Source organism: Labeo rohita, chromosome 12 (assembly GCF_022985175.1).
Source record: "Labeo rohita strain BAU-BD-2019 chromosome 12, IGBB_LRoh.1.0, whole genome shotgun sequence".
NCBI lineage: Eukaryota > Metazoa > Chordata > Actinopteri > Cypriniformes > Cyprinidae > Labeo > Labeo rohita.
In genome coordinates this window covers 9060732-9074054 of record NC_066880.1, presented here as the reverse complement: position 1 = coordinate 9074054, position 13323 = coordinate 9060732, and positions in this window count along the sequence as shown.

The following is a 13323-nucleotide window of genomic DNA, read 5'->3' as shown; positions in this document are numbered from 1 at the left end:
TTACTTTTCAATTTAGCTTGACCATTTTTATTTCAATTTTAGTAATTTTAATATATATATATATATATATATATATATACATATATATATTAAATAGCAAATGTAATATATATATATATATATATAAAATGAAGACAACAAAATTAAATAATTATTTTTAAATTTAGTGTTATTTCTGTATTATCCTTTATTTTTATATTTTCATTTTAGTTTTGTTTTTGTCTTTTTTTTAAGTTTTCAATTTAGCTTTTACTGTATTTTTTATTTCAGTTTTAGTTTTTTTTTTTTACTGTGAAAATTTTTTTTTAAAGATTAAATTTGCTATATTTACATTATATATATATATATATATATATATATATATATATATATATGGCTTTACTGTATTTTTATTTCAGTTTTAGTAATTTTAGTACTATGCTTGCAATTTTAATTGTCATCTAATATTTACATTTTATTTTAATTGTCCTGACCAAACACTGACCAAAATTGTTAAATATCATCTTAAAATATTTACTCTTCATAATGTTATTTCTTGTTACAACACATTTTAGTAATTTGTCTTTATTACTGTTACTAGGTGCAATTAATCTTAGAATTTCTGGCCAAAAATAAATACATATATTATTCAGTTTGATGTATGTGAAAATCATTAAACATGCTGAATTATTATTAAGTGTACACTTTTTTTCTTTTTAACAACAGACTACTCAACAGTCTATGCATCATTAAGTCAAATGCGTTTTGACTCGAAGGAGGACAACAGGGATAAGGGTCGTGTTTGGGACAGGGCCTCATTTCTGAGGCGGAGCAAGTTATTAAATTTTGATGAAAGATTATGAAGATAACATGCACTAATAAATCATGCAAAATAAGACCAAGAATGTGCATTAAGAATGCAAACACAGAGCATTTTGATTTCAGATTGACTTAAATACTCAATTAATACCAGCATCTTGAAGCTTAAGTTGAAAACAGAAGAATGGCAGTTGTTTTTGCCTCATTTTACTTTTGAGAAGAAGGGATTTGGCAGTGCTCAGCCTGTCATTAATACTTAATAGATCTCTGCTTTTTGTCTGTGACCCTGGCTGGATTAATGTCCTGGCTACTGCTTACGGAGGCTGTTTTCCCTCTCAGATGGTAATAAATGTTACTGTTGTTTGATGTGAACGGACAGGGATTTGTTATTTCCAGCACAGGGAGGGGTTGCGCTATTTTACAGATTTCCAAAAGACATCGGACGTTTTAATACTTCACGTTTAAGCCTATTAGTGACTGCATTGCATTTTTTCCATATAATTTCTCACTTATGTCACTGTAGATGTTTTTAAATTTATTTATGGCATGGAAATTTTGCGAGTGAGCGCCATTAATACGGTACCTGTATGCCAGCGCTGCTTCATCCGTTTTCTCCTGTATTTCTGTCTGCCGAAAGAATGAACAGCAGGATGGTGGTGATGAGCTCCGCTCCCTTGTGTGTGTCAGTGGAGATGCTGGGAACCCTGTGACCCAGATCATCCCTCCACACAGGCCCACTGTAATTTAACACCAGCCCCATCTCCCCCCTCCTCTCCTCTGCCAACCCTCACTGGGCCCAATGATCTGACACAGACACCTGTGTGTCTCTCCTGGCGTTGCTTTTATTTCTTTCTCTCTCCTGCCTCTCCTCCCCCTGCATCTCTTTCATCATTCCTCTCCCTCTGTCTGTTTGACAGCCTCGGTGATGCTAAAGGGGGTGAACTAGCCAGAAAACTAAGAGAAAGAAAAAGTGAGCTCAGAAACGTTCACATGTGCAGGTTGAAGACACATGGTCTGTATAATGAATACTTAAGAAAGCTGTAACACATATGGAAGACAAAACTATTGGCTTTGTGAGAATGAGCTTTACCGTGGTGTCTTAACTAGGCATGGTACGCAATTCACCCATCTATGCAGAACTTGAAATTTTGCGACAGTTACAACCAATAAAAACATATTTGATGTTTAACATCCAGTTATGTGCAAGATTTTAGGCCACCCAATGTGATGCTCTAGTGCCCACACACTTTTTTTTAAGTTCCACTGATTCCTGAAAGATTTTTTCCATTCATAAAATAAGTCTCCATTAATGGGACATCATTAATTACTCACCCTCATGTCGTTCCAAAACCGTATGACGTTTTCAGTACAGCTTCAAAGGGCTCTACATGATCCCAGTTGAGGAATAAGTGTCTTATCTAGCGAAACAATCGGCCATTTTCTAAAAAGAAAAAAAAAGTCATATACTTTTTAACCACAAATGCTCGTCTTGCACTAGCTCCACAATGTGATCTTTACACATTACGTAATCACATTAGAAAAGTCACGCGTGGTTAGTTCTTTGTCTGTGTACTGGAAGGTAGGGTAGGGCGCCAACTTGAAAATCATCCAACATCATTGTTTTACCTTTTTTTAGTAAAGGGCGTTTGACTTCCTTTGCACGTCCGCTTTGTAAACACTGAGTCGGTACTTCCGCCTATGTCACACGTGACCTTTCCAACGTGCTGAGCATTTTAAAAAGTATAGAATATATTTATTTTTTTCCCTGGATAAGACCCTTTTTCATCGCCTGGGATCATGTACACTGTAAAAAATAAAAAAACACAATTTGTTGAGTCAGCTTAAAATAATTTGTTACCCTGCTGCCTTAAAATTTTAAGTTTAGTCAACTAAAATAAGTTTAGTCAACTTGAAATGTTAAGTTGTACTAAGTAACAACTTAGATATTTGTGTTTGCTAAACTTAATAGATGGGTAAGTAACCCAGCTGCCTTAAAATTTTAAGTTGATTCAAATCAAATATCTAAGTTGTCACTTAGTATAATTTAACATTTCAAGTTGAATAAACTTTTTGAGTTGACTGAACTTAAAATTTTAAGGCAGCCAGGTTACAAATTATTTTAAGTTGACTCAGCAAATTGTTTTTTACAGTGTAGAGTGCACTGAAACTGCAATCTGGACCTTCAACCTATTGGCCACCATTGAAATCCACTATATGGAGAAAATTCCTGAAATGTTTTCCTCAAAAACCTTCATTTCTTTTCAACCGAGGAAAGAAAGACATGATCATCTTGGATGACATGGGGGTGAGTAAATCATCAGGCAATTTTTAACTAATCCTTTAAAAGGACTGAACTACACAGTTTCGTACTCTACCCTTTAAAGGGGTGCTATTATGCTTTTTCACTTTTTGAACTTTAGTCAGTGTGTGGTGTGTATCTTTGGGCATAAAAAAGATCTACAAAGTTCCAAATCTCAAAGTCCACTCCAAAAGGAGATACTTTGTTTTTAAAAAATCCCTTTTCAAGAACCACAACGAACGGCTGCTTTGGACTACAACATTTGTTTTCTGCATCCAACGATGTCACAATGCGGTCAATTAGAATATCATTAAATTAAATCCCGCCTACGAAATTTGAAATATTGGAAGGAAGGGTAGGGACGAGGTGGGGGATTAGCCTAACTTTAGCCATGCAGCGTGGAGAACCGCTTCAACAAGCCGCAGCGCGGCGGGTATCAACATAGGAATTGATACAGGGGGTCGAAACACATGCCGAAGTCACGAACTACTCCGGTTGCTCGTTGGAGCCATAACGCGCCACAGACGTGTGCAATGTGTGGTAAGAGATGTATTCATCATACAGTGTAGATAGCTTCACTTATAACGTGAGTGTTTTTTAAAATGCATAAACTTGCACTAGAATAGGCTAGGCTAATCAGTGATAATGTTCTTTGATAATGTTAGGCTGCTTTTAGCCTTATGCTGGAGCTGGTTTCGGGCAATGAAACTTAGTATGTAAATAATTAAATACATTAGCACCATAATATCATGTATTGGCGATCTCGCAGGCTGATGACAGGACCCAACACTACTGTAGCGTATTATTTACTCACCCTCCATTCATCCTAGGTGTATATGACTTCCTTCTTTCAGATGAATGCAATCGGAGTTATATAAAAATTTATCCTGGCACTCCCATCTTTATTAATAAAGGTTAATAAAGGCCTCCTGTAGCAAATCAATGCGTTTTTGTAAGAAAAATATCCATATTTAAAACGTTAGAATCAGTTGTGCTAACAGTTGTACACGGAACTTGTTTCTTTGACAAGGGGCGTGGCATTACACCATCTAAGCTGTTCGCCAATCGCAACGCAGTGGGAGAGCTAACCAATCACAACACATTTCATTTTTCAGAAGGCGGGCCTTCATTAAACCCGGAACTAATCGAGCCTTATGTTCCAGGCTGGGAGAGATGTATTGTAATAATGCAAATTATGTTAAAATAAAGCGTTTTTCGAACCACCAAGCATGAAAGCATGTTCTAGTACACCCCCAAAACAAAATCAAGACTTTGTAAAAGAGCATAATAGGACCCCTTTAAAACAATTTTCAACAACTTGCTTTGTAGCTTTCAAATTAACACAAAAGAAGATATTTTGAAGAACTTTGGTAATGAAACAGTTGCTGGTAGCCACCGATTTCCACATTATGAAAAATAAAATACTATGGCTACTCACTGTTTGGTTACCAACATTCTTCAAAATATCTTCTTTTGTGTTCATCTGAAGAAAGAAATTCATACAGGTTTGGAACAACACGAGGGTGAGTAAATGATAACAAAATATTCATTTTATTGCATGAACTATCCCTTTAAGTGAAAAACAGTTCAACTTTTCAAGGCACATCTTCAGACCTCTGCGTTCAATCCGCTTCCGCTGTTTTTGAATGAGAGAACGCGCTCTGTGTGAACGGCTCCTAAGGCCTCAGGGTGGTTCTATTCATGCAGCAGCTGCAAAACAGCTGCCCGATTCCCATCAAAATGCACAGTAAAAAAAAGGAACAAGAAATTTACTGTGCTAACTCCTCCCCCTCACCCCACACACACACACACATGCTCCTGTACGGTGGCACACGGTCAGGAAAAAACAGCTATCGACCCCCTTAGACCGCAAATCCAGAACAGCGTACAGAAGAACATTCCATGTGTTTCCAGAATGATAACGGTGCCATTAGGTGCACATCTGAATCTGCCGAGATGATCCCGATGATCTACGGTACCGTGTCCCATGTGGAAAAGCTTGACTGCTCGGTGCAGGAAGAAGAGATCTGTGTGGGTGTTGGGCCTTTTGTGTCTGGCTGAGGTGCATAATTATGTCTCCTTCACTGCACCCCTCTGACAGCCAGTATTTTAATGGCACTCAATAACAGAGGTGCTACTGCCTGAACTGACGATTAAACCGCTGTGAGTGTTTGAGTCTGTGAGTGTGCTGATAAGGCCACGCAACAAATCTCTGTCCGCAAATTCATAATATATATGTGGATATAGATATAGATATAAATAGATTGTAATACACTGAAATGTATGATAATTTTATACATTTAGGGGTGTTCAAGTATGCCGGCAATCTGTTTGTGAAACTACAAAGGAACGAATCCGAGTCTTTCACAGACGAGATGATATCTTACTGAGTGTGTCTAAATATGGTCAGAATAGAAGTAAATGAAGCCAAATGAGAAGACTATATCCCATCAAGGAGATAAAAATCAATGTTGCCCTTTTATTTGTGCAACTTTAAAGGCACATTCAAGTCCCTCTGAGTTGCTATGGTTACGTGGACTGCAGGATGTTATTGCAAGAAAGCTGGTCTGAGCCTCTTGATCTTAGATAAGGTGTGATCGACCACTAATCCAACCCTGGACTATTGCATTTCTGTCATAGGAACGCAGATGCTGCGGAGTTTAGAACAGGCATGTGGTCTTGTGTGGTTTAAGTTATGAAAAATATCAAGGTCAGCCTGTCAGTATCACAAAGTGGGTGATCAGGACCTACAATATGAGATTTAAAATAAGCAAATAAGAAGCATGTTTTGCTCTTCAAAACTACAGTTAAAAACAGCAATATTGTGAAACATTATTACAATTTACAATATCTGTTTTCTAATGTTTTGGATATACACTACCAGTCAAAAGTTTTTGAACAGTAAGATTTTGAATGTTTTTTTAAAGAAGTCTCTTCTGTTCACTAATCCTGCATTTATTTGATCCAAAGTACAGCAAAAACAGTAACATTTTGAAATATATTTTTACTATTTCAAATAACTGTTTTCTATTTGAATATATTTTAAAATGTAATTTATTTCTGTGATTTCAAAGCTGAATTTTTTGCATCATTACTTCAGTCACATGATTCTTTAGAAATCATTCTAATATGCTGATTTGCTGCTCAAAAAAACATTTATTATTATTATGATGTTGAAAACAGCTGAGTAGATTTTTTTCAGGTTTCTTTGATGAATAGAAAGTTCAGAAGAACAGCATTTATCTGAAATAGAAATCTTTTATAACATTATAAATGACTTTATCATCACTTTTTATCAATTTAAAGCATCCTTGGTAAATAAAAGTATTAATTTCTATAAAAAAAAAATCAATGAATGGTATAATGTTTAATGTTACAAATGCTTTTTATTTCAGATAAATGCTGATCTTTGTGTCTGTCTATTCATCAAAGAATCCTGAAAAAGTACTCTTGAACAAAAAAATGTTTCTTGAACAGCAAATCAGCTTATTAAAATGATTTCTGAAGGATCATGTGACACTGAAGACTAGAGTAATGATGCAAAAAACAGTGTTGAAATCACAGGAATAAATTACATTTTAATTATTTTTAAACAAAAAACAGTTATTTTAAGTAGTAAAAAATATTTCAAAAACGTTTTTGCTGCACTTTGGATCAAATAAATGCAGACAGAAGAGACTTCTTTAAAAAAACATTAAAAACTTTTAGTTTGGTAGTGTAGCTTGTGGTAGCTTATTTGTAGAGGCCACAAAAATAATACAGTGTATACAGTTATACACTGCTGCCCTAGAAAACAGCTATTATTCTGAAAAAAATCACCTATGAATGCTGTTATTGACCAATAACAATCACAGTGTCCGAGATCACATGATAAAATATGGTATTGACCCAAGGAATATTGTTTTAACCCCAAAATAACTCACGCTGGTTTACCCTATTACATTTTATTGAAATTTAACTATTTTAAACTACTTTAAAATATTTTTGAACACTAGACATATTGACATATTGTATTCTAAAACTAGATAAAACTAATAATTATTGAATTACATTTTTTTTTTCAATTAATTTGAAGAAATAAAATGAAATAAAAATGATATACAATTAAAGTGAAGAGAAACAATAAATAGAACTGAACTAAAAAAAAAATAAATAATGATGAATAAAAATAAATCATTTTTGAGTCATCATTTATTATATGAGTGGTACAGGAAAAAGCATCCCATCTACAAAAGGCAAGAGTGCTGCAGTGACATAAGCTTTGTGACCAACAAAAGTTTATGATTCTTACACGTTTTGTTCACAACTGAACATGACTAATAGACTTTTAAGCCTAAAACTAATTGGCAGAAGAAAAAAACCTCACTGACAATAGTTATTTTGTGGTGAAGTAAATACTACAGAAAAACAAATGCAATTTCTACATGAAAAAGTTAGTTAGAAAGAAAATTCTATATTAGTACTCAATTCCATCTTAAATATCAGTGTCATAAAATTAAATAAAACCTACTTAGCTTGTTTAATACTGGTGTACCCATCATGCACTGAGGCATGAATAATTAATAAGGTTGATTTTTTTCCCAGCTGTATTCACACTGTTTTAGCATTGCTTTTGTTGTTAGGTTTAGTAACTTGTGATTTTGTTACATCTGGAGTTCATTTTCTACTCAAAATGACGCATTCATACTCACAAATGATCCACAGGATGTTACTGTCATTGTTTATTGCGTACCAAAAGTATTGAAGCCTATGTACGGAAGAGGATTAGGGCCACGCAATAAAAAAAATAAAACCATCTCGAGATTAAAGTCGTTAAATTGCGAGAAAAAAAGTCGAGATTAAATGTTGAGATTAAACTCGTTAAATTGCGAGAATAAAAGTCGTTAAATTGCGAGAATAAAAGTCGTTAAATTGCGAGAAAAAAAGTCATTCAATTTCGAGAAAAAAGTCGTTAAATTTCGAGAAAAATGTCGTTAATTTGCGAGAAAAAAGTCGTTAAATTGCGAGAAAAAAAAGTCGTTTAATTGCGAGAAAAAAGTCGTTAAACTTCGAGAAAAATGTCGTTAATTTGCGAGAAAAAAGTCGTTAAATTGCTAGAAAAAAGTCGTTAAATTGCGAGAAAAAAAGTCGTTAAATTTCGAGAAAAATGTCGTTAATTTGCGAGAAAAAAGTCGTTAAATTGCGAGAATAAACACACTTGTATCATGTTCATTTCATCTGGTCGGAGAAAGTCTAGCAGCGTCTGCAGTGGCGTAGTTTGTAGAGCGATACACACAAATTTGGCGCATGGTGCGATCGACTGCGATTCAAACCTGACTTTTGCAGAACTCGCTTTTCTTCCTTTTCTCATCACGTCACATCGGAAAAGTGGGAATCAACTGCTTAACGAGCGTTTTATAATAATGTATTAATAAGGGGTAGATTTAAGCAAATCCATTGTAAATAGCTATCGATTTGTGCGTTTAAAAGGATTCTTGCTGTCGCAGTGTTTCTGCTGTTTTCCGCGTCAGTATTGTTGAGAATAGCAGCCCTTTTTCATCTGCCTTAAAACTAGTTGAAATCTGTTTAGTGGTCGTCTGATCGAGACCTGCGAGTAAACGCATTTGCTCTGAGTTGGCGCTGCGCTGTTCTGCTGTGCGCTTAAGTCATGACAGTTGCTCGTGAGTTAGCAAAGTGTTGTCACTCGGGTTTTACTGATACATGATCTGGCTGTCACCTTAACGGCGTAGCCCTGTACCCACTTCTTTATCAGTCTGCTTTGCGTATATACCCCTTATTAATATATTATTATAAAACGCTCGTTAAGCAGTTGATTCCCACTTTTCCGATGTGACGTGATGAGAAAAGGAAGAAAAGCGAGTTCTGCAAAAGTCAGGTTTGAACCGCAGTCGATCGCACCATGCGCCAAATCTGTGTGTATCGCTCTACAAACTACGCCACTGCAGATGCTGTTAGACCCTCTCCGACCAGATGAAATGAACATGACACAAGTGTGTTTATTCTCGCAATTTAACGACTTTTTTCTCGCAAATTAACGACATTTTTCTCGAAATTTAACGACTTTTTTTCTCGCAATTTAACGACTTTTTTCTAGCAATTTAACGACTTTTTTCTCGCAAATTAACGACATTTTTCTCGAAGTTTAACGACTTTTTTCTCGCAATTTAACGACTTTTTCCTCGCAATTAAACTACTTTTTTTCTCGCAAATTAACGACATTTTTCTCGAAATTTAACGACTTTTTTTCTCGAAATTGAATGACTTTTTTCTCGCAATTTAACGAGTTTTTTCTCGCAATTTAACGAGTTTAATCTCAACATTTAATCTCGACTTTTTTTCTCGCAATTTAACGACTTTAATCTCGAGATAGTTTTTTTTTTTTTTTATTGCGTGGCCCTAATCCTCTTCTGTACCTATGTGTTCAGGTGAGTAGTGAATTAAATGTAACAAATTTGAATATATTTAAAATTCCAAAGCTATAATATTTCTGACCAAACCTAAAAATTACATACCTGATCTAAAAGGCTTGAATTTCACCAACTCTTTGGACTACAAGCACAACTGTGGTTTCTTTTGAAAGAAGACACTTGGAATGGCTGCGTATTTCATTTCTGCTTCTATCTGAAGTCGGATATAATTAAAAGGAACCAAACAACCCAGCATAATGCTAATTACGCCCCTTTCCCTGACATTTCGCTTTACTCCCCACGATAATCCATTCTCCCGGAACTTTGTTACCCATCACGAAGATATCTGGCTGCCTCCATCAAAAACGCCCACACTTCAAGACTACCAATTTAAATCAGAGAGAAAGGGGCCTCTCACTTCAATAAGCAGAATTCAAAAAGCCACTGTCTTTCTACTCTGGCTCGTCTAAGGGCCAGATGGAAGGAAAAGCCTGTGGATAAGAATGCTGGATGAGGGCTGGGTCCTTCACACTAGGATGCAGAGGGAGGTATAGAGGCCTGTCTAATTGCCTGTCTCAAAGAGCTGGCTGGCGGAGGATTTATTCAGGCTTAATAGAGCCTGCCCGTTTCACTGTGGGCGCACGTGTCAGCTCGCGAATGTCACTCAAAGATGCAGAGTGCAGGAACCGGAGGGAGTGGTTGGGTGTGTTCTCATTCAGGCACACAGGCTGTTAGCTATTCAGCTAGCATGGTCGCCACTCACGGCTCTTACTGAAGAAATACGCTCAGAATTGAGCAAAGGAGGAGGAGGGGGAGAAAGGCTGCTGGTACAAATGTTCCAGCTTGTCATTGGCTGCTTTACACAAACATTAGAGACAAAATGAGATTCTTCTTTTTAAAGGACAGAGCCTGTTTTGCTCATTAAAGATCAAACGCACTCAGACCAACTCATTTTGATTTAATTAACTGGAATCGATTCAATTAAGATTAAGGCTTGCTTTTGGGCCATTAAAAATGTAAATGCAAAAGAAAATCTACTGACTGTCGGCTGCTTTGTAATCATGGTTTGTTCGAAGTTTTTAATTAATACACACATTTGTGTTTGTGGCATCAACACAATTACATGCTACACAAAAACATGCATGCTACTAGCATGTTGGCTGTTTATTAGTACTTATGAAGCATATATTAATGACTATTTTCTAGATCCCTTAAAGGGATAGTTTACCCAAAAATAAAAATTCTGTCATTAAAGCTGCAGTCCGTGACTTTTTTGGTTAAAAATCATCCGAAATCAATTTTTGAGCAAGTACATAATCAGTCAGTCTCGTTCACAATGGAAAGCTTATAATAATGTTTTCTAATTTAAGTGGTACTGTTAAGAAAGCTGCGTCATTACATCACGTCTGTAAACATAAAAAGGCATCCTGGCTGGTAGGCTATATTGCTATATGTGACCCTGGACCACAAAAGCAGTCTTAAGTAGCACTGGTATATTTGTAGCAACAGCCAAAAATACACTGTACAGGTCAAAATTATAAATTTTTCCTTTATGCCAAAAATTATTAGGATATTAGGTAAAGATCATGTTCCATTAAGATATTTTGTAAATGTCTTACTGTAAATATATAAAAAATTTATTTTTGATTTGTAATATGCATTGCTAAGAACTTTATTTGGACGACTTTAAAGGCGATTTTCTCAGTATTTTGATTTTTTTTGCACCCTCAGATTCCAGATTTTAAAATAGTTGTATCTCGGTCAAATATTTGAGAACAATGTGTAACAATCTGGAAGCAATGTATACCAATAGTAATTTAATTTATGTAGTTAAATAGTATTTAATTTACACGGTTTTAGTTGTGATATAGATTTAATCACCATGGACCTTTCTCACTTTTCCGGGTTTCTCATAGTGGAAGTCGTCATAGTTGGGTAAAATCTGAGAGCAGTGAATGGGAGAGTACCACAAATATATATATATATATATATATATATATATATATATATATATTTATTTATTTATTGCATTCACATATGCTCAAATAGCAAAAGAAAAACTACACGATAGTGTTTTCACGACTTTCAATCAAAGGAAACAAATTACAAATTGAGAGAAACTGATATTAGCAGTCAGAAGAGAAAACAATGTCAAATTTACCGTCCCTCCTATAGACCAATTATCTGTTTGTAAACATTCGGGATGCGCGCGCAGCATGGTTGCAGAAAACCCCGGAGAGCTCGCCTTTACGGCTAGAGAATTACAAGGATACGGCACAAAATACTTAGATTTAAAAAGAGTATAGATTATATTGATTAGATGTCATTTTCAAAATGTTATTCGCATATTACAAGAGCTTGTCACCCAGCGATAAGCACTGTTATTCAAAGAAACTGGCGTTAGATAGTGGAATAGTCTTACAGATCCGAAACCAGGATGACGTTTTTATGGGCGGTTCAAGTGGCAGTCTATGGAGCCATTGTATAAAAGAATAAAAAATGTAAATTTGATTTTATATTTCAAAATCCTGACTTTATTTTCGCAATTCTGAGATTATATCCCACAAATCTAGAGGAAAAACAACTCGTCATTCTCTCTTTTCCCCTCAGTTTAAATCCCAAACTTCTGGCTTTTGCCCCCTCAGAATTAACAAAGTCATTAGTTTTGTTAAATCGAGTTATAAAGTCCGAATTAGTAGATATAAACTTGCATTTGTGAGGAAAAAAGTCAGAATTGTGAGATAAAATAAAAAAAATGTTCGGTAAAATGGTTTAAATAATATGTAATGCTGTAACGGTAGGGCTAATACAGTACATCTCCTATGAACAGCATATGTGAATATTATGTAGACCTATTGTTTAATCAAATTTATGCTTTAAAAGTACAGTAATCATAGCAGTTTTCATCCATAATGTGTCAGTTTAAACGTCTGCGTTAGCTTCAAATGCCGTCTTTGACTACAGTATTGTATACAAATTATTTGCATTTTTTCTCTTATTCCATGGAGTTTACCCCTTTACCTCCATTTGCTACCAGTGTTTTTCTGCAACCACTATGCGCGCGCAGCTGCAAGTGACGTCACCGTGACGTCTACTCGAAATTGGTCTATAGACGAGGCATTAGTATAGCGTTAACTAGTTTTTTTGTAACTTGTTGAAAAGGTGGTATAATACAAACAATAGTGTTATAACTGCACATACATATTTTTAAAAATCAAAATATAAAAAAGTTTAAAGGATTTATGATAATGATGACCGTTAAAACGCGTCATCACAAGCTTGTGAAAAGGGTCCATTGGTAGTGTGATTTATTGTAATGTTTTTTTCCTCAGTTGATCAGAACAAAGGTAAAACTTGTTACTTACTTGTTCAGATGACAATATTCTGTGAAAACTCTTATTTGGGCCACATATTCCAAGACGTAGGCTAGAATCTGTGATTCCTAATTACAGTATCCACACCGGTGCGGTGATTGACAGCTACTCATATACCTCAAAACATTAGATTCATCCGCGCTGGAGCTGTGCCGGTGCACAACCCACGTACTGAAGATAATTCCGCAAATAACTGCAGTTGCAGGTTTTCTGCAAGATATGGCGACAAAGAGGCAAAACCTACGGTTTGCATCTTTAATTAATCACACAAAATTTGGAACACAAAATAAGATATTTTTGATAAGTAGATATTTTTGATGGACTATTTTAACAATGTTGTTACCTTTCTGGGCCTTAAATGTGTCAGCTGTATTGCTGACTCTGCAGGGTCAGAAAGCTCTCAGATTTCATCAAAATTCGTGATCCGAAGATGAACGAAGGTCTT